Here is a 6,548-nt window from a genome sequence, read left to right as displayed (position 1 = left end):
GATCCTGAGAGGAGAACAGAGGAGAAGGGATTGCGACATGGCCATCCCCCCTGGGGGGTGATTTCTCACTTTCTGTCTCTCTGTCTCTCTCTGTCTGTCTGGCAAGCGCACGCACCCTGTAGCGAAAACCTCTCCAAAAAAAAAAAAGGATTATTTATTTAATTTTATTTGTTATTATTATTCTTCGATTTGACTAGAGACACACAGATTGAGAGAGAGTTCGAAAGGAAGCTGCCAGGTGCAGGACTCGAACCATGGTCAACCATGTGGGAATCCAGTGCCCCAAACTATGCCACCTGCCAGCCCCAGGGGGCCTCCATTTTAAGAGCTTCCTGTCTAAAGTGGATGGCGATGACGATCCTGCATAATGGAAGAATCCTGAAACACCATTAAGACAGAAGAATTAACTGAGCATTGGCAATACCCACCAGAGGAAGGCAAGTGGCTCTGCGTGTGACAAAAGAGCGGGGTACACTGGGAGTGCTGGGGGTTGGTGGTCCTGGGCACTTGGATCCCATGAGACAGCCCACAGCAGAAGGCAGAAGCTGGAGTGCAGGGCCTGAGAGTGGGAAAGACAGCTAGGGAGGGGGGGCCCAGAGAAAGCTAAGGGGAGGAGGAGGGATCTCGGGGCACTCCCCAGTGTGACACATAACCCTGGAAGCACTCTGGAGCGGTTAGTTACAACCATAATAGATTCCACCTGCTAAGAGTTTTACCACTTCTGTCCTGGGAGGCAGAGGCGCCATTATTCCCCTCCTATTACTGTGGGAAACAGACACAGGAGGTCAGGCAATGTCCAGGGTCATCAGCTAAGAGCGGCCATCTGAGCTTGGGCTCCCCAGCAGCAGACCCTAAGACCAAGATTCAAGTGAAGCCACTTTACTTGAAGGGTGATTCCAGGAAGCACCCGGAGGGGAGTGGGGAAATGAGGCAGGAAGGGACCGAAGCACTAAGACTACATTATTACATCCCCACTGTGCACAAACAGAGCTCATCCCACTGGATTCCGGGAGGCGAAGAGCGCATGCTCTTTGTACAGTTACTTTACCTGAGGGGCCGGGGGCTGGGATATCTATCCACCAGTTCCTAAGAGCCACAAGTGGGGACGGGTGGAAGGAATTCCCTGGCTCTTCCAGCCTCCCTGTGGAAGGGCATGACAGCTCTGAGAGCTCTGGCAATCTCTGTGCTGGCCATGCGGCAGGTGCACTCGGGAATGCCAAGGCCCACGGACCTGCTGCACGCGCGTCACAGACAGAGCTGGGACTCGAACCCTGGCAGTCAAGTGTCAGAGCCCATGTTCTCAGTCTGAATAAATACTGTATTTATTTTAAATAAATGTCCATTTAATGAAAAATGTTAGCTTTAAAATATTTAATAAAATAAATATTAACTAAATAGTCAATGGAAATGTTAGTTTAAAAATATTAAGTAGATGGGACCAGCAGATGGCATAATGGCTATATTGCCGGACTCCCATGTAGTTGACTGCAGTTCGAGTCCTGGACCCAGTGGCTTAAACTCATGCCAGGTGCGTGTGCGTGCGTGCCCAAGATCCCAAGAGGAGAATGGAGGAGAAGGGATTGCAGCGTGGCCATCCCCCCGGGGGTCTGATTTCTTGCTTTCTGTCTCTCTGTCTCTTTTCTGTCTTTCTTGTGAGCACACACGCTTATAGCAAAAACCTCTCCAAAAAATTAATTAATTAATTAAAATATTAAATAGATAAAACAGAGAGGGTACATGGAGGTGGCAGTTGTGAGTGGGCATGTAAGTGACAGACAATTGGGAATTCACGAACGAGGAATGCAGTGGCAGAATTTTGAATCCAAAGACCTTGACCTGGTTTTGTCCCAGCCATGGACACACAACTGGGCAAGAGCCTCAACTTGGGCAGTCTGTTTCCCAATCTGTAAAGGGGGATAACAATGGAACCAGCAGTTGGCGTAATGGTTATGTCACATGGACTCCCATGTAGTCAACCACGGTTCGAGTCCCAGACCTGGTGGCTTGCTTTCTCACTTTCTCTGTCTCATTCTCACTCTCACTCTGTCCCTCTCAGGTTATATTAACATGAATAAATAAATAAAGTTAAAATGATTCTTAAAAAAATATCATTTTACAGAGAGATTAAGCAGTTTACCCAATTGTCCAGTAGTGATGGGCTCTGGAACCAGATTGTGCTTACGGAACCCACAGCGTGCTGTAATGCCTGGAGCAGCTGCAGCCATCTTGCAATGATGAAAGAAGCAGCTGACATCTGAGAATAAACAGAAAGAATTCCCCTCCTTGATAATGCTATTAAGCTGCTGAATTAACCAATCCTGAACTCCCTACCTCTGACTTTTTATGAGTGAAATAACATATTTTCTGTATTGTTCAAGTTACTTTCACTCCTGTCTCTACTATTATTCCCATAATGGGGTACTCCTCAACAGCGAACAAGCAAAGAGCTCTATGAAACATTTCTGAAAGAATTGTTTTCATTCTTACACAAACTCTTCCAAAGAATATATAAAGGAAGTCCAATTCTCTACTCACGTGTAATAACACTGATTCCAAAACCCAACAAGAACAGTATATAAAAAGATCATTAAACTTATGAACATGGATGCAAAATTTTAAGCAAGTTAATAGCAAACTAATCCTAGAAATATATATTGTGATTGAGCTGCCTTAGGCCAAAGTGCATGGTTAAGTTTATTATTTTGAAAAAAGTCAATGTAATTCATCACACCAACAGATTAAAGGAAGACAACTGTGTGATATCATCAACAGATGCCAAAAAAGCATTTGAAGTAAGTCCACATCTATTATAATAGGGGGGAAAAAACTCTTGGCAAAGCAGGGATAGACAGGAATTGTCTTTAGTCTTTTCTTCTTTTTAATTTGCCACGGGGCATAGTTCTCCCTAAAAGAGACAGAAAAGGAGAGAGAGAAAGTGAGAAATCACCCCCCAAGGGAGATGACCACACAGCAGTCCCTTCTCCTCCACTCTCCTCTTAAGGTTTTACACATGCACGCACACATGCCTGGGTGTTTTACAAGCCGTGCAGTTGGCCATGTGCAGTTGGCCGCCTTAACCACCACACCACCTTGCTGGCCCTCCTTAGTCTAATATAGGGCCTCTCCCAACACTCTTCTTTACTGGGTGATGATTCCTGGGAAGTAAATCACACGAAGCAGCAAACACACCAGGCAAACAGGCAGAAATTCAAGGGCCTGAGCAAAGGCTGGAGGAGACCTGGAAGGGCTGGTTCCTCTCCCACCACCCACCTGGACAGTCCTCCCGAACTCCGCGAGGCTGCCTGTTCCCAGTACTCTACGGGTAGGCATCATTGTTTTTTATGAATAGCGCCATCTTTCTCCTCCAGAGTCTTCAGATTTTAAGCCCTGGTGTCCTGCTCCACCCAGGTACCGGGTGCAACAAAACACCACTCGCAGACTCTCCCCTAAATCCCGCCTTCCTATTCCTCCCGTCGACTCTCAGCAGAGTTCTCAAAATTTGCCACTAAAGTAAACCTTTAACAGTGAAGAAAAGTGACTGGATCTCTCTAAGGAATTTGATTGTGTAATCTAAGTTGGCTCTGCAAACTTGCAAGTTATCTGAGGTGTACCTATTTTGCCTTAGAAATTCATACACATTTTGGGGTCAGTAGGTGACAGGGTAGTTAAGGGCACTGGACTTCGACATGGCCAACTATGGTTTGTGTCCCAGACCTGGCAGCATGCTTTCTCACTTTCTCTCTCTCTCTCGCTCTGGTCAAATTAAATTAAATAAAGTTAAATAAAATAATTCCTTAAAATAAAAAAAAAAGAAACAAATTCATACACATTTTGTATTCTGTCCCATGATAGAACACTGATTGTTGTAATTCTTTCTTTCTTTCTTTCTTTCTTTCTTTCTTTCTTTCTTTCTTTCTTTCTTTCTTCTTTCTTTCTTTCTCTTTCTTCTTTCTCTTTCTTTCTTTCTCTTTCTTTTACTTTCCTCTTTTTTGGAGAGGTTTTTGCTATAGGACGTGTGCTCTTGCCAGAAAGACAGAGACAGAGAGATAGAAAGCCAGAAATCACCCCCCAGGGGGGATGGGCATGCTGCAGTTCCTTCTCCTCCATTCTCCTCTCAGGATCTTGGGCATGCACGCACACGTGCCTGGCATGAGTTTAAACCTCCGGGTCCAGGACTTGAACCGCAGTCGGCTACATGAGAGTTCAGTGACATAGCTATTACGCTAACTGCTGGTCCCAATTTCCCTTTCTCTCTCTCTCACCCTATCCCCCTCTGGTCAAAATAAAATAAATAAATAAATAAATAAAATTAAATAATTCTTAAAAAAAATAAAACCTGGTTTTGTCCCAGCCATGGACACACAACTGGGCAAGAGCCTCAACTTGGGCAGTCTGTTTCCCAATCTGTAAAGGGGGATAACAATGGAACCAGCAGTTGGCGTAATGGTTATGTCACATGGACTCCCATGTAGTCAACCACGGTTCGAGTCCCAGACCTGGTGGCTTGCTTTCTCACTTTCTCTGTCTCATTCTCACTCTCACTCTGTCCCTCTCAGGTTATATTAACATGAATAAATAAATAAAGTTAAAATGATTCTTAAAAAAATATCATTTTACAGAGAGATTAAGCAGTTTACCCAATTGTCCAGTAGTGATGGGCTCTGGAACCAGATTGTGCTTACGGAACCCACAGCGTGCTGTAATGCCTGGAGCAGCTGCAGCCATCTTGCAATGATGAAAGAAGCAGCTGACATCTGAGAATAAACAGAAAGAATTCCCCTCCTTGATAATGCTATTAAGCTGCTGAATTAACCAATCCTGAACTCCCTACCTCTGACTTTTTATGAGTGAAATAACATATTTTCTGTATTGTTCAAGTTACTTTCACTCCTGTCTCTACTATTATTCCCATAATGGGGTACTCCTCAACAGCGAACAAGCAAAGAGCTCTATGAAACATTTCTGAAAGAATTGTTTTCATTCTTACACAAACTCTTCCAAAGAATATATAAAGGAAGTCCAATTCTCTACTCACGTGTAATAACACTGATTCCAAAACCCAACAAGAACAGTATATAAAAAGATCATTAAACTTATGAACATGGATGCAAAATTTTAAGCAAGTTAATAGCAAACTAATCCTAGAAATATATATTGTGATTGAGCTGCCTTAGGCCAAAGTGCATGGTTAAGTTTATTATTTTGAAAAAAGTCAATGTAATTCATCACACCAACAGATTAAAGGAAGACAACTGTGTGATATCATCAACAGATGCCAAAAAAGCATTTGAAGTAAGTCCACATCTATTATAATAGGGGGGAAAAAACTCTTGGCAAAGCAGGGATAGACAGGAATTGTCTTTAGTCTTTTCTTCTTTTTAATTTGCCACGGGGCATAGTTCTCCCTAAAAGAGACAGAAAAGGAGAGAGAGAAAGTGAGAAATCACCCCCCAAGGGAGATGACCACACAGCAGTCCCTTCTCCTCCACTCTCCTCTTAAGGTTTTACACATGCACGCACACATGCCTGGGTGTTTTACAAGCCGTGCAGTTGGCCATGTGCAGTTGGCCGCCTTAACCACCACACCACCTTGCTGGCCCTCCTTAGTCTAATATAGGGCCTCTCCCAACACTCTTCTTTACTGGGTGATGATTCCTGGGAAGTAAATCACACGAAGCAGCAAACACACCAGGCAAACAGGCAGAAATTCAAGGGCCTGAGCAAAGGCTGGAGGAGACCTGGAAGGGCTGGTTCCTCTCCCACCACCCACCTGGACAGTCCTCCCGAACTCCGCGAGGCTGCCTGTTCCCAGTACTCTACGGGTAGGCATCATTGTTTTTTATGAATAGCGCCATCTTTCTCCTCCAGAGTCTTCAGATTTTAAGCCCTGGTGTCCTGCTCCACCCAGGTACCGGGTGCAACAAAACACCACTCGCAGACTCTCCCCTAAATCCCGCCTTCCTATTCCTCCCGTCGACTCTCAGCAGAGTTCTCAAAATTTGCCACTAAAGTAAACCTTTAACAGTGAAGAAAAGTGACTGGATCTCTCTAAGGAATTTGATTGTGTAATCTAAGTTGGCTCTGCAAACTTGCAAGTTATCTGAGGTGTACCTATTTTGCCTTAGAAATTCATACACATTTTGGGGTCAGTAGGTGACAGGGTAGTTAAGGGCACTGGACTTCGACATGGCCAACTATGGTTTGTGTCCCAGACCTGGCAGCATGCTTTCTCACTTTCTCTCTCTCTCTCGCTCTGGTCAAATTAAATTAAATAAAGTTAAATAAAATAATTCCTTAAAATAAAAAAAAAAGAAACAAATTCATACACATTTTGTATTCTGTCCCATGATAGAACACTGATTGTTGTAATATAGGAATAATAGTTTCTGAGGCCGGCAGATGGCTTAGTGTTTAAGGCGCTGGACACCCACATGGCTGATTGCAGTTTGAGTCCCAGACCTGGCAGCTTGCTTTCTCAATTTTCCTCTCTCTCTCTTTCACTCTCACTCTGTCCCTCTCTGGTCAAGTTGAACTAAATGAATAAATAA

At 44.1% G+C, this 6,548-nt stretch overlaps 1 long non-coding RNA gene across 1 annotated transcript in view; it reads right to left on the bottom strand.

The window, feature by feature from the left end:
• Nucleotides 1–4,768: 4,768 nt before the first annotated feature.
• LOC106734866 (uncharacterized) overlaps nucleotides 4,769–6,548 on the bottom strand; it is a 127,504-nt gene continuing 125,724 nt past the window's right edge. The window contains exon 3 of the long non-coding RNA XR_003549406.1: nucleotides 4,769–5,405. This is a non-coding gene — a long non-coding RNA (uncharacterized LOC106734866). The remainder of the gene's footprint in view (nucleotides 5,406–6,548) is intronic.

The sequence above is a fragment of the Tupaia chinensis genome, unplaced genomic scaffold (assembly GCF_000334495.1).
Source record: "Tupaia chinensis unplaced genomic scaffold, TupChi_1.0 Scaffold000238_1, whole genome shotgun sequence".
NCBI lineage: Eukaryota > Metazoa > Chordata > Mammalia > Scandentia > Tupaiidae > Tupaia > Tupaia belangeri.
The sequence above is the reverse complement of the archived record's forward strand: the minus strand, read 5'-3'. Positions and strand labels throughout refer to the sequence as shown.